This window comes from Marmota marmota, unplaced genomic scaffold (genome assembly GCF_001458135.2).
Source record: "Marmota marmota marmota unplaced genomic scaffold, marMar, whole genome shotgun sequence".
Lineage (NCBI taxonomy): Eukaryota > Metazoa > Chordata > Mammalia > Rodentia > Sciuridae > Marmota > Marmota marmota.
In genome coordinates, this window is record NW_026000283.1 from 5,581,210 (window position 1) to 5,596,552 (window position 15,343).

Genomic DNA, 15,343 nt, shown 5'->3' on the forward strand with positions numbered 1-15,343 from the left:
TTTACACATCAAAGCAGTGATCGCTGTCGTGTGTGTGTGTGTTGTGTGTGTACGCACGCGTGTGTTTGTGTATGTCATGACTAGGAAACATTGTCCCAGATTGATAGTGGATTGAGAAATACTCCTCCAAAATCCCTCATCCCATCTCACCCTCAAGAGAAAATAACGATAAAAGCTGACCAAGCCAGCCGTCTGGTCAGGAACCTATCCACCGTGGTTCCAAATCTAAATTTTGTTGTTCTTCATTTCCTTCTGTTCCCATACCCAGCTTTCTCCTTCCCTCTCTCCTCCCTCTAACACTCTGATCTTTCTCATCTCGACTTCTCTTCTGCCGGCTACCTGCTCCTTCAGCCCCCCACCTCCTCCTCCTGCTCCTCCCCCCCACCCCATCCCCTTCTCAGCTGCGGCTAAAACCATGGAGTCTTGGGGAAAAAAGGAAAAAAAAAAAAAAAAGCTCAGCTGTGGAGACTGATCAAACCGGGCATGCTCAGTAGACAAGGGCAGGTTTTTGGTCATCGAGTAGCGGAGAAACATTTTTTGCACCACCGCGACCAGCCTTAGAGCGCGGCGGCGGCGGCCACGGCAACATCAGCACAGCCATTAGCGGTGCAGACGCCCCGCACCCGGGAGCGCGGCGAGCTCCGGCTCAGCCCGGAGTTCACCTCCGAGTGCCCCGGGGGCTGAGCTCACGCTTTTTGCTTACACACACACGCACACACTCTTTCATACATACACGTATACACACTATCTCTTGCACACATAAGACCTAGGCGCAAGCACTCTACTGGCAGCGGTCATCCGCTGGCGCGGTAGTAGCCAGGTTCGGTTCCTGCCTCAGGCGGCCGCCGGCTATCAACACCGCCGCCGCCAGCCAAAAGAGAGCGATGCGGGGGCCAGAGCGGCAGCTCGAACAGTAATGTGGATTTACAGTCGCTTCCCGCAGGAACCAGCCGAGACACCTGAAGTCCTGGACACTAGGAGCACCCAGCGGAGCTGAGCACCTGGCGAGGGGGCGGGCGGACCGCACCTGAGGACACCACCGAAACTTGCACTTGGACTAGGTAGGTGCGTTTCTTCTGGCTCCTACCTCCTTCCCTCTCGCTCCCGCCCACCATCCCCCATCTTCCACCCCGAGGACTCAGGGCGAACTTCGCCCCAAGGCTGCAGCAGCGGACGCCAGCTCCCAGCTGTGAGCGGCGGGTTGCGCCTGCTCTGGGACTCCTGCCCGAGGTAACACAGCCTCCGCAACCTTCTTCTTGTGATTTCCACCAGCCCAGGGCTCTGGACCACTCGGGGGAGGTGGCCTTGTTCGCAGTTCAAGCTTCCAGCAGGCCCTAGGGACACTGCCCTCCAAGGGTTTGCTGAGCTTCTCAGGCGGCACTTTTACCAACCAACTCCTCCACTTTGGAGAAGGGGGCTCCTCGCTTAGGCTCTCGCGCAGACCAGGCGCTCTAACAAGTGGATTTGGATGCTAGGGGTGGGGGTGAGGGGCTCGATTTGAAAAGAAATAAGGGGACACCACTCTTCCGGCATCCGTCCCACTTGGAATGTCCACCCGGGGTTGAACCACTCAGGTTCGGCTCTGTCATCTCCCCAAGAGAAGATACCTGGGGGCTAGGACGCACTTGACTACCTGTTTGCTTCTGAATTTCTATTCGAACCTCACACAGGGAGCTCATGTTCCAAGGGAAACTCCAGGACCCTTCGACCTAAGCCGTCGAGGGCCCCACCCGTAGCATCCTCCCTGTACTCCAATTTTTGTTAAAAGAAACGGTCATTACAGGGCAGGCGGTGCTCCAGGAGCCGTCGGTGTTTGCTTTAACCACGCGCCCAACTGCGCGGGCTCGTGTGTTTTCGCATCTCGAGATGTGGTCCCTGGGATCAGCAGCGGCCAGCACATCTGCCGAGAGCCAAGCACCCGCTAGGCATGCCTGGGGAAAATGTAACTTCACTTTCTTCCACTCCACAACGTGCAGATTGCCAATTCAGTTTTAGGATGCCTTGCCTAGAGGTGGAGAAAGGGAGACTGTTAGTGCTACTTGGTGAGTGGATGTGTTTGCAGACAAGAGTGTATTTAAACATTTCAGTGAACCCAGTGCAGTCGGTTGTTTACAATTCCAGAGACAGACTATCTCACTCCACTAGTAGATGTCTTCTCAACGTCTATTTCGCCACTGGGAGAGTAGGGGCGGGGGCGGGGGCTGGTTTGCAGCTCGTATTCGCGGTCCACAGCTTCGGGTTTAGCAGATCTGCATCACTGCTACTGGCAATATGCTAATATGGGTAGGAAACTCTTCATCTTCGATATGAAACAACTGGTCAGGAGACACCTTGAACTTCACCGTTTTTTCCTTGGATGCTAATCTAGAGTTGTATTTAAGGTGGCCCCAAGAAATACAAAGAGAAGTTCCCTGTGCCATAGGTGGAAAATTAGATGCCATTCGGTTTTACAAACCAAAAGGAAACGAAATACCCCAGTGGACTGTAATAGGTACTGTTAGATTAGCATTTAATTGATCGCGTTTGTGGTAAGTAAGGATCATAGACAGCTTCCTTGAATTTTAGACTGCTATTCAATGATTATAATTAAAAAGCCAGGTACACTGTACTCTGAGAATCAATTGCTACTCAGCCTGTGTGAGGAAGACATTGCAAATGTCTGCTTTATTATATCTTTTTGCTGAAATATTCTGGTCCACCTTTCTAGTCCAAAGTCTTCCAATCTAGAGCAGAGAGTACTCTAATGCTGCTGAGGAAGAGTACAACCTAAGAGAGAATAGCTTTTAATTTATTTTTTTAATGAAAAGATGATCCACAGCTTTGACTTCTGCTCCACGATTATCCAGCATTTGCTTGCTGGCTCACCCCCACCCCTTGTTCTTCCTATCTGCAATGTGAGGAAAAATGAATTTTCATAAGGCGTAATATGACCCTTAAAGTAAATAATTGGAAAGGCAAAAATCCCAGTTTTGTCAACTTCAAAGACTTTTTTGTGATGTTAAATAATTTTGTATTTCAAAGTTATTTTTTTAAGGGTGAAAGCTTTCAGGTGTGCTAAAATAATGTTGGAAACTTTTGATGATAAGAAAATGAAGTCACAATATGCATTTGAAAGGGGGTTCAGGTTATTTCTAAAATGAATCTATGCTCTAAATGTTATTTGAAAGTTTTCAGGTTGTCCACCAGAATGTTTTTGAAAAACAGGTGTTTCTGGAAGACAACTCCATGAAGAAATGTTTAACATTTTCATCATAGAAGTAATAAATCCCAGCCCCTAAAACAATGCCAAACACATAGTAGAAAAACAATAAATAATTTTTGAATACATGAGGTAGAATTTATCATTAGGTCTAGATCCCAATTAGGAATTAGGATTCGTCATGTCATTGACAAAATATACAGTGAAGAAGAAGAAAAGATTTCTTTGTAGAATCATTGTGTTGTAAGAATGATTAAGTGAGATGCCAAATATTCAAACATATTGATGATTATAAAGGAAAACTATATTAAATGGAACCATCATTTCATTCAAAGGTCTAATTTTAAATTTGAATACCATAAAAAATCTAAGTGTTTCAATTCAGCTATCATAAGTATAAATAACACTGACATGATCAGTTTCCCTCATAAGCATTGTACTTTTCTGAGGACTTTAATACAAAGATTCTTGCTGAAACAGAACAGTCTAGCATTCAAGTTTATACTGTACAATATCATTTTAAATTATCAAACTGCAAAATATTATTTGATGTTACTTCTAAAAGCAGAAGGCTTAGTTGAAATTTATTTTCAAGACAGTCTTAAAAACTTGAAAGTGGTAAGAAATTTTAGTGTTTATTAACATAACAACATTTTTTTATATTTGATGTTAGAGATAGGCATTTAGCATTCATGTGATGTTTGCTTGAAGCTTGCGTTTCCCAAAAGTCCATCAGTTTCAAATTTAAGTATTGTTATCAAATGATTTGTATATATTGTGATTAATGAATTTCTTAAGGTTTCCCAAACACATTAATTTATTGTTGTTTATGCATTTATTTATTTACTTGTGAATGACCTTGGGTCAGAAGATGATCAGCACTTTGAATACCTCACTCAATTATTAATTTTAAATGAAAACAAATATTCTTATACTGGTAATATTTGTTTCCCTCCTCACATTTACACACACACACACACACACACACACACACACTCCAACAGACATACACACAGAAGTTATTTCATGTAAATGCTGTGCATCAGGTATAAAACATGTAGGATAATTTTATTTAGATTATATATGTATTTTTAAATTGCTGTCAACTTTAATCTCAAAAGTAATAATCCGTGCATACTTCAAAAGAGCTTCCCATCATTTACCTTTTGGAAAAAGGTTTGAACTGAATTCCTAGAACAACTGCAGGCAAATGAAATGATGAAAAATATCATAAGATACAGAATTTAGCAATTCTGATTAACAGCATAACTGGAAATATAGCTCCTGATTATGAAAATAAAAGGAATCAAATTTAAATATTGTTCACATATTCAATAGTTGCTTTAAATCTTGTGCAGATTCTGAGTATTAGATTATATCACTATATTGACTGGTGATCATTATTATTTTTTCCTTCCTTTAAAAGGTAAAATTTACTTTTTAAAACATAATTTAAAAATTATGCACTATTTATATAATATAATTAAGGTATTTATCCTGACTTCACATATTATTTCTATTCCTTTCAGTTTTCCTTGATTTTTGTTAGAACAGAGGAAAGTAAATATCAAATAGAACCAGCTAGAACCATGCTTAGATTTGAGCAGGTGAATGCTATAAAAGGCTTCACACAGCTTTTGATTATTCTTAACAACCTTGATGGCTCAACCATAGGCATCTTTCTTCAGTATTGGCATTCTGTTATGACATTTATATAATGTATAGAGAATTTGTAGTTTGCTAGACATGCTGTGGTACAATTTAGCAAGACCAACGATATTGCTTACATTTGGTACTCATGAAAAATAGGGCTGTATAAACTGGAGTATGATGGCATAAACTAAAAATTGTCGTAAAATAATATTCATATAATTGCTCTGCTAACATTTCTCTATGTAATTTAAGCAAACTAGTTTTAATTGGAGATGGTAAATATTTTTACAGTTGATAAAGATTCCAAAAAATAGTAACTTAGAGACTAATAAATGTAGGCTATTAAATTCTTATGTAATTTCAGGACTCATCTCTAGACCTGAAAGTATAACCTTGGATAATTTACAACTTTTAAAAAAATATTCTGAATTGTACTTCCTGTCCAAGCCTCTGCTTTAGGTAAACAATAGCATATGGTGAAACTTGGATGATGTTTTTAATGTGATGTAATGATTCTGAAATATTGGGATCTCCACCCCCGCCCTACTCTAACTGTAAGAGTGGAGAAGTTAGTTGGCAAATCAACGCATGAAAATGTGTTTAAAATCTTTTTTCATGTTAGTGGATCATCCCTGTGAAGCTCCTACTCCGAGTCTTCCTATCTGTTTGTGGTAGGTCTGTGCCAAGGTTTTTTTTTTTTTTTCTGATACTTATGACTCCTAGACTATATCTGGGTGACACCTAAATTTGTGAGTGCAAAGTCCCATCAACCATCCAGGTGTTTTGGATGACACAAATAAATATTTGGTTGATTGATAGACTATTTTACTGCACAGGCTGATGATCCTTAATATCTATGTCAAAAAGTAAAATAAAAGTTTAAAATACATATAAAGTATCTTAAACATGCTTGGATTACTATAAAATACATAATGAATCAAATGTCATTGTGAATCTTAGCCTTCTGTTAAACATATATGAAGATGTTGCTTGCATTCCTCAACAGTTACAAAAACAGCAACACACTGGCCTTTTCAACAAACAAAAATTTTAACTTCACTTCTATCCTCTCCTGCCCCTCCCACACTGATTCATCAGTTTAAAGAAATCAACTCAAAGGGTTTGATATATTGGCTTCTTACAATTTCCTGTGCCTCATTTTCCACCAATTCTTCTACTGCCATGGAAACTAGATGGGACAGACAGCTGGGATTCACTAATTCAGGATGGGAACCTGCTTGTTAATTGAATTTCATGCCAGCCTGTTGGTCCCTGAAAGTAACTGTAAAAGGCTGGGGAATTGAATTTGCTAGAAATAAATGATTAAGCAGAACAAAAATCAGTCATTTTCCTGAAGATCTTTCTGCTATCTTCTTTGTCCCTGCTCAAGCAGTTCTTTAAAAATAGTCACAGAAATAAAGGTTTGATTTGTGCATTCTTATTGGTATTTATGTATTCTACAGTGTTTTCCTTCTAATAGGACATTCACAGCTCTAAAAGAGTTTCCTAATAGCTATTACATTGAAAAACTACATTCTTTTAAATTGTGATTTTTGTATATTTTGAAGAACCCTAGTTAGTGATAACAGTAAAAATAAATATAAAATATGCATGAATTTTCCAGTAGGTAGGTTATTTTTTTCTTTCAAATAGAAAAACAGTTTTGTGAAAATATCTACTCTCCACCTTTTTTTTGTTAGAGATTACATGGATTTCAATACATTTATTTGAAATCTGTTATACAGTCACTTTACCCATCACCATAAAGCATACTGATTGTTTTAATTTTAATCAACTAAGTTGTCAGTTGATAAGTAGTCAACAATGAGGAAATTGCCTTTTAATGTTTCTCATATTTTGTTGTACCACTTTTGCAGCTGATTACAACTTATGAAATTGGATTTTGGAATCACAATCCCTAATAGGAGATGCATTGCAACCCGTGTTAAATCTTTTGCAATACCAGCTATAGGTCCTGAGAAATCATTTTTCTCTGTGAATTATAGCTGCAAACGAATTTATTATGTCTAGAAAAAGCAATTCCCAAAAGATTTTGGTAATGAAAATAAGTGTGTGTGTGTGTGTGTGTGTGTGTGTGTTTACATAAAGTGCAAAAGGTCTTTTCTATTTTAAAGGGCATATAAATTCAAAATACAAATATCTCAGATAGAATTATTAATGATAGATTGAATACAATCAAGAAGTTATTTAAAGGTCTAAGAAAATAATAGTTTACACTTTCACAATTAGGGAATACTAGGAGTATTGTTATCTAGTTACTGGATGTTGAATTGCATGTATTTTATTCACTGGTTTATTTTGTTACCTGAGCTACATCTGCGTGATACAAAAATATCTGATTAAAACAATAAAACCAATCACTATCATTAAAATGTGTATTTCTCAATATCTGTATCTTCTTGATTTCATGTGATCTATTCAGCAAATGCTTGGCATTTGGATGCACAATGAAAAAATTCAATCATCTGAAAGGTTCCACATATCTGACCATTAAGTTGTTTTTCACCCAAATGCCCAGTTTTTTTATGGAGTAATAGCTTCAGTTTCCCTTCTGAAATTACTATCTTTAGTTTTTGATTGTTGTTTTGTTTATCTGAAATGTTTTACAAATATTTCTCATGTTGATTCTAATATCTACCTATCTGTGTATATCTATCTATCTATCTATCTATCTATCTATCTATCTATCTATAATTTGTGACTCTCGGTAGAATTTCAATGTGGTTGTACTAAAGAAAATCCACTCTCATTTGTTTGGAATCAATGTAATGTTTTTAGCTGCTTATATGAATAAGGGTTTGTAAAGCAGCCAAAATAAAAGTACATGGCTATCAGTTTTCATACTTCATGGGAAATCTGATTACCATCTAAGGTCAAAGAGAAAATTTCCCAGTTGCATGGTTTTGCATAATTGGTGGATTCTAAGTGTGTATATTACCTCTAATACCTCTATCTGGTTTAGACACCTGTCAAAGAGAAGGTGCCAGATTAGATGGACAATTTGTTTATTAGATACCACAATCCCTGTGTCCCAGATGCATACACACATTTTAAGAAAACTCTTCAGTTGTTCAGAGAAATTAGAAAAGAGTTACTGCAGATGGCCTATCTCAATAATTCAGATTTTTTTCAGGTACATTTAAAATCAAATGTCCTAAGAGATGATTAATTCAGTAAAGTTATTGATAATGAACTCATCTTATGCTACACATCCTTTGCACCTATGATGATGCTTTATTAAAGGTGTCTCAATCTTGCTGATTACCACCTGAGTTTAAATATAGAGGAGTATAAATACACTACAACCATGCAGTTGCTGGAAGACTTCTAAACCAAAAATTTTGGCTCTGTTCCTAGCTAACTCAAATTCTATCAACAAAATGTTTCTGATCAACATTTTGAATTTATACTCTCTGCATTATGCCCCCCCAGCCTTTAACATTAATGATTTTCTTTTTCAAAGCTGTTCTATTTAATTGAAGGTGTTCAAGTGATATTGATGTGTGATGTCCTGCTCTATTAACTAGGCCAAAATGTGTTTATGTTTCTGTGTGTGAATGGAAGTTTTTCTTTTATTTTTAAATTTTGTTTTATTTTTTGGTGCCAGGGATTAAACCTGGGGTGTGTAACCACTGAGCTCAATCCCCAGCCTTTTTTATTTTTATTTTTATTTTGTTTTGAGACAGGGTCTCACTAAGTGGCTAGGGCCTTGCTAAATTGCTGAGACTGGCCTTGAACTTTTGATCTTCCTGTCTCAGCCTCGTGAGTTGCTAGGATTATAGGTGTGCACCACTGCACCTAACTGTATGGAATTTTTTCTAAAGGAATATTTATTAAATGTATATGTGTATTCTGATATGGATTTCACAAGCATATGTACAGAAACATATAAGTACATCACCTGTTTGCTTACTCTATACTTCAAACAAATGTTTCTGTGAATGTGACTCATTATATGTTTAAAGTTTTAAGCAATGTAGGAAAGCATTGGCAGAATTGCTAAGCAAGTCAAATAAAGAAATTCTGGGAAGATAGTATTAATTTCTGTAATGAGATCTACTGACCTCTAAGTGAGGAGGCTGTGCAGTTGATTGGGCAATCAATACTTATGACTTAGTCTTGAGAAGACTTTTGTTTTTCGAGATATCAGTAAAATTACTCCCCTTCTTCCCTCCCTCCCTCTGTCCTCTTCATGCTCCCTTTCTCCCTCTTCCTTTCCTTCTCCTGCTTTTTTCTTTCTTCTTCTCCTTCTCTCTGCTATTTCCAAGGGTTATGGTGGCATACAAATTTATGAGCTCTAGGATACTCACTAAAGTATTGGTATTGATTTCTCTTTTTATTATTTTTCTGATTCTGACCAATTCTTTATGTATCTCCTAGAGAATTATAAGGTATAATGTGAGATATAATTATTTATATTGTCTTTGACTCATGCATTCTTTCAATTAACTTAGGTAGGTGCTAAAATTAAATTACACAGCAATTTCCTGAGTTGGTGTTTTTTTTTTTTTTGGGGGGGGGTACTGGGGATTGAACTCAGGGGTACACGATCACTGAGCTACATCCCAGCCCTATTTTGTATTTCACTTAGAAACAGGATCTCAGTGAGTTGTTTAGTGCCTTGCTTTTGCTGAGGTGGCTTTGAACTCTGGATCCTCCTGCCTCAGCATACTGAGCCGCTGGGGTTAAAGGCATGTGCCACTGTGCCTGGCCCTGGGTTGGCACTCTTTGTTTCAGTTTTACTCTGTGCATTTGTTCATATGTTATTAGTACGTTTGTGATTTATCTTTCATGTTTAGTCTAATAAAACTCCAACACTTAGGTGTGCCACCATTTATTTTTGGTTTGTAAACCATGAAGTGTTAACACAAGGGTGCTACATTTTTTTCATTGTTTTGTTTTCCCTGTATTTGAAATATTGCCTAGATGAAACATTGGACAACTTGTGAAAGTGAGGTAATTTTAATGTAAACAATTAGAATTCAGTGCAAGGGAAATATTTTAACGGTTAATTTAACACAGAAGACAGGAAATTTTAACAATATATTTCTGTAAAACATTTAATAAAACCTGTTTATGAAAATGTGTAAAAGAGCAATAGACATAGTGAGAGAACACTGGTACCATACATTTAGCAAAATATTTGGTGCTACCTTATTATTATTAAGACAGAAAAATATATTCAACATTTACACAGAGCTTTGGGACAATGAGTCTTAAAGTCTCAAGTATTATTCACAAAAGCTCTTGAGGTCACACATACTGACCTCTTCTTTTATTGAACACTAGTATTACACAGAATTGGTCATACATCATAGAATAGACTTTTTATTTTATTTTTTATATTTATTTCTTATTGGTACATTATAATTATATGCAATAATGGGATTCATTATGCCATATTTATACATGCAAATAACATAATTTCATCAATCATATTCTCAGTGTCTTTCTTTTTCTCCCTTCCTCCTTCTCCAGATCTGCTTATTCTACTCTACTGATCTTCTTTCTATCATTGTTGTTACTACTACTACTACTACTACTACTTGTATAGGGCATTATAATAATATATAAAAGCTGGATTTATTGTAATATGTTCATACATGAACACAGAATAATTTGGTAGATTTCACTACCCAGTATTTCCTCATGCCCTCCTCTCTTCTTTCTTCTTTATCTTCTTGCTGTACTCTGTTGGTCACTCTCTTCTATATTCATGATATCTCTTATTTTATTCCTTTTTCTTCTGTCTCTATTCACACATGAGAGAAAATATTTGACCAACTTATTTCAGACATAATTTCATTCTTCTTTATGGCTGACTAAAACTCCATTTTGTATATATGCCACATTTTCTTTATCCTTTTATCTGTTGAAGGGCACCTAGGCTGGTTCCATAGCTTGACTATTGAGAATTTCACTGCTATAAACATTGGTATGCATATATCACTATAGTGTGCTGATTTTAGTTCTTTTGGATAAATACTAACGAGTGGTATAGCTGGGTCATATGGGGGTTCCATTCCTAGTATTTTGAGGAATCTCCAAACTGATTTCCATCATAGAACAATCTTTATGAAGAAAAATTTTCATCTGATAATTCTTCTATTCATTCATTCACTCATTTAACAAACTTTTATTAATTCCTCTGTTCACCTGGCAATTCAAAGACATTCAAAAGACTTACATTTAGTGAGGAAGACAGACACAGAAGTATGTTCTGATCATGTAAAAAATGCCCTCATAGAGAAATAGAATGCTGTGAAAACTCTAAGGCTTATTTAGTTTTGTAAAGGATAGGTTATTTGAATTCATTCTTAATCAGTAGTAGGATTTTTTTAGTCAGAATAAGAAGTATCACATTCTACTTGACATAAATATTGTAAAAGGGCACAAGGATATGCACAAACAATAGAGAATAGTTATCCAGGACAAGAGTACCATTTTTATTTCCTATCCAGGTATGGGGAAGAGAGGTCAGGGATACTGTTTATTTCCTTCTAGGTGCCTCACATATTGAAGATGTTTATTTTGTACTTGTTTAATGAGTGAATGGGTATTATCCTGTATGAAGAGTTATCCCAGAAATTGGTGGATTTCCTGATGTTTATCCAAAATAATGTAATGTTCTATATTGTAGTAGAGTCTACTGAATTAGATGAGAGGCTTTAAAGTGAGGGAGGGGTGACCAACTTTGAGTTTTAGAAAGGTAATACCAGTAAGGAGGATAGGTTGAAGTGGAATAAGAGTAGAAGTAGTGAGACCAATGAAGAGACTACATTGCAACTGTGAAAAATTATGATGGTACAGACCATGGCAGTAACAGTGACAATGGGGAGAAAGGGACAAATTTGAAAACCATTCTAAGGGTAAAATCAATGAGACCTGGAAATTGATTATATTTAGGGAGTTAATGGGAAGAAAGAGTGGTACTGAGGCTTATTATGCGATACAGAGAACACAAAAGAAAAGGCCAGTTTTGGTGAGGATAATGAGGTCAGGTTTGGAGTTTTAAAATGTAAGACACCACCTAGACATCAAGATGGAGATGGATTGTGACAGATGGAGATTATATATCTGAAGGTCAGGTCTGGAGGTAAAGGTTTAGGTGTCATCAGTCAATGTAATAGTTGAAATTGTAGGAATAGGTAGGTGAGCTCATCTAGGGAGTATATAGAGAATGAGAAGAGAAGCAAAGATAAAATTTTGAAAAACACTGCACTTAGAGGTTAGCGAAATAAGATGAGCCTTAAAAAGAAGAAGTTATAATAAAAAAAGAGAGGTAGGAGGCAATCAAGAAAATAATGAAATAGAAGCTAAGAAAGGAAAGGATCTTAAACGTGCCATCTGGGAAAAGACATGAAAAGATAATTCTCAAGAGAAGAAATAAAAATGGCCAATAAATGTGAAAAATGTGCAGTCTTCAGTAATCAAAATAAATGCTACTCAGTGTGCCTAAAGTTTCAATTATGCAAGGTAAAGAAATTCTTGAGATCTGCTGTACATCATGCCTATAGATAATGATACCATATAGTACACTCATGCCAGTCAGAATGGCAGCTATTATGAAGACAAACAACAAGTGTTGGTGAGGATGCAGTGAAAAGGCACACTCATACATTGCTGGTGGGACTGCAAATTAGTGCAGCCAATTTGGAAAGCAGTGTGGAGATTCCTTAGAAAGCTGGTAATGGAACCACCATTTGACCCAGCTATTCCTCTTCTCAGACTATACCCAAAGGACCTAAAAACAGCATACTACAGGGACACAGCTACATCAATGTTTATAGCAGCACAATTCACAATAGCTAAACTATGGAACCAACCTAGATGTCCTTCAGTGGATGAATGGATAAAAAAAAATGTGGCATTTAATCAATGGAATATTACTCAGCAGTAAAAAAGAATAACAAGATCATGGAATTTGCAGGGAAATGGATGGCATTAGAGAAGATTATGCTAAGTGAAGTTAGCCAATCCCAAAAAGCAAATGCCCAACGTTTTCTCTGATATGAGGGGAGTGACTCAAAGTGGGGTAGGGAGGGAGAGCATGGGAGGAAAATTACCTCTAGATAGGGAATAGGGGTGAGAGGGAAAGGGAAGGAGAAGGGGAATAGGTAGGAAAGTGTAAGGAGACAGTCATCATTATACAAAATACATGTATGAAGATGTGAATTTGGTGTCAACATACCTTATATACAAACAGAGAGATGATAAATGGTGGTATAAAGGTGTATTAAGAATTGTAATGCAAAAACATAAGAGAGATCATGTATGATGGCATAATTTGGCATGAACATACTTTATAAACAGAGTTATGAAAAATGGTGCTGTGAATGGATAATTATAAATGTAATGCATTCCACTATTGTCATATATGAAATAAATAAATAATAAATAAATAAATAAATCCATGAAATCTTAAAAAAAATTTTGTTAAGAGGGTAGATACATTAAATGTTCTCACTACAATAAAATGCATATACATATACAAGTTAGAAACAGTAAATATAAGGATTTGGGGGGATAAGATAATGCTTAGTGTAATTGTTCAAGTTCCAAACCTTGGAGTCATTTGTGATTCTCCTTTTTTAACACTTGACATTGAAGCAATTGGCAAATGGTTAACTCTGTTGACTCTGCCTTCAACCTCTATCCTTTATCTGAGTCATTTTCTCCTCGCTCATTGTTAAGTCTGTACACCAAACCAGTAACCAGGGTAATTTTAAAATTTAATTAAGATCATGTGATTTGCCTGTTCTTTGTCCTCCAATAGATGGTTTCTTATCACACTTAAAATGCAATTTAAAAAAATATTTTCCATGGCAACTGCCATACATGATTTGGTCACTATTTATTTGACTTCTTGTCTTACTCTCCCCCTCAAACCTTGCTCTGTGAAATGAGTCTTACTTCATTTACTGCTTTTGTTTTCTTCATATTTCTTATTACTAACTGGTATCACACCGGGTTTTGTTTATTTACAATTTGTCACCTCTTCTAGCATATGCACTCCATGAGTGTATGGAATTTTTGCACCTTTTGTTCACCACTACTTCCATATCACCTAGAATAGTGCCTGACACATACTAGGTCATTAATAAATATTGGTTGCATAAATGAATGAATGATAAAGACATGATAAAATGTCAGTATAGGTTTGGCAGTTTGCAGTAAAACCCTTAAAAATGTACATACTAGTAGAGGGAAAGGAACAGGGGGAGAGAGGAGGACAGGAGGGAAAGGTGAAGTACTGGGGATGGAATGAGAGCAAATTATCATTTTAGGGATGTACTGGGGATTGAACTCAGGGGCACTCGACCACTGAACCATATCCCCAGCCCTATTTTGTATTTTATTTAGACAGAGTCTCACTGAGTTGCTTAGTACCTCACTTTTGCTGAGGCTGTCTTTGAAATCAGGATCCTCCTGCCTCAGCCTCCAGAGTCGCTGGGATTACAGGCATGTGCCTCCGCATTTGGAAAGAGCAAATTATATTCCAGGCTTTTATAATTACTTCAAAATAAATAGTAATGTTACACATAAATAAAAGAAACTAATTAAAAAAAAGAAAATACTGAAAAAATGCTCATATTAGTTGACCCAATGATTCTCTGCCTGGGAATTTGTCCTGAAGAACTAATAAGAAGCATAGAAGCAACTTCATTTGCAAAGATTTTTACCAAGCATTATTTGTAACCATAGAAAAAGTGAAAAAGCAAAATGTTCAACAAGGGAATTTCTATTTAGAAAATGCGATTTTTTATGGCCATTAGAGATGATGTTTACAAATATTTTATGAAAAAAGGAAAATGTTTATGCAATACTATCAAATGATAAAGGTGATAGAAAATTGTATCTACTCAATATGTAAGAAAGAAAAGAATACTGGAAAATGCCCAAAAGTGCTAAAAATGAAATGGTCTCTGGGGAAGATGGATAGTAGGTGATTTCTTTCCTTTATACTTCCTGTATTTTCTAGATTTTACATAATAATATTATATAACTTTCATTTTCATACAGAGTATATTTACAAGGCAAAAAAGAGGAAACAAAGAACAAAAAATAATTACTGTCACGTGAGAAGTGAGGATTTGGTGACAAATAACAAGAATATACCCATTTTCTTTGAGAAAATGTACTGGAGGTAAAGGAATACACCAATTCTGACTGTACCATTGTTCTCTTGCTGCTTTGCTTTGGAAGAGGTTCACAGATAGGGAAATAATTGAGATTCACCAATCCAATCTAGTCTTCATTCACTAGAGAACCAAAGAAGGCTGAGTTTATTCTGTCAGGTTTGGACAGCAGGTTCAAGGGAAATTAGGCATGTTAAGTCTTCTTCAGATTGCTGTGGAAAGCACTAGCATTTTGCCTCATGTAAAACAGAAGTGATTACTCACTATATTTCTTCATGTCATGTAGTAAAAACAATTAAGTGAAGTTAGACTATAGATTACTTAGCTATTC

The 15,343-nt window shown here is 36.7% G+C and overlaps 1 protein-coding gene across 3 annotated transcripts in view; it reads left to right on the top strand.

Annotated features, from left to right (window-relative positions):
* The first annotated feature begins 509 nt into the window (after positions 1-509).
* The window catches only part of Tenm1 (teneurin transmembrane protein 1), a 796,988-nt gene continuing 782,154 nt past the window's right edge, over positions 510-15,343 (top strand). For all 3 annotated transcript variants that reach the window (XM_015498499.2, XM_048797132.1, XM_048797133.1), the window contains exon 1: positions 510-1,061. The gene's annotated coding sequence lies outside the window, so the exon portion shown is untranslated. The remainder of the gene's footprint in view (positions 1,062-15,343) is intronic.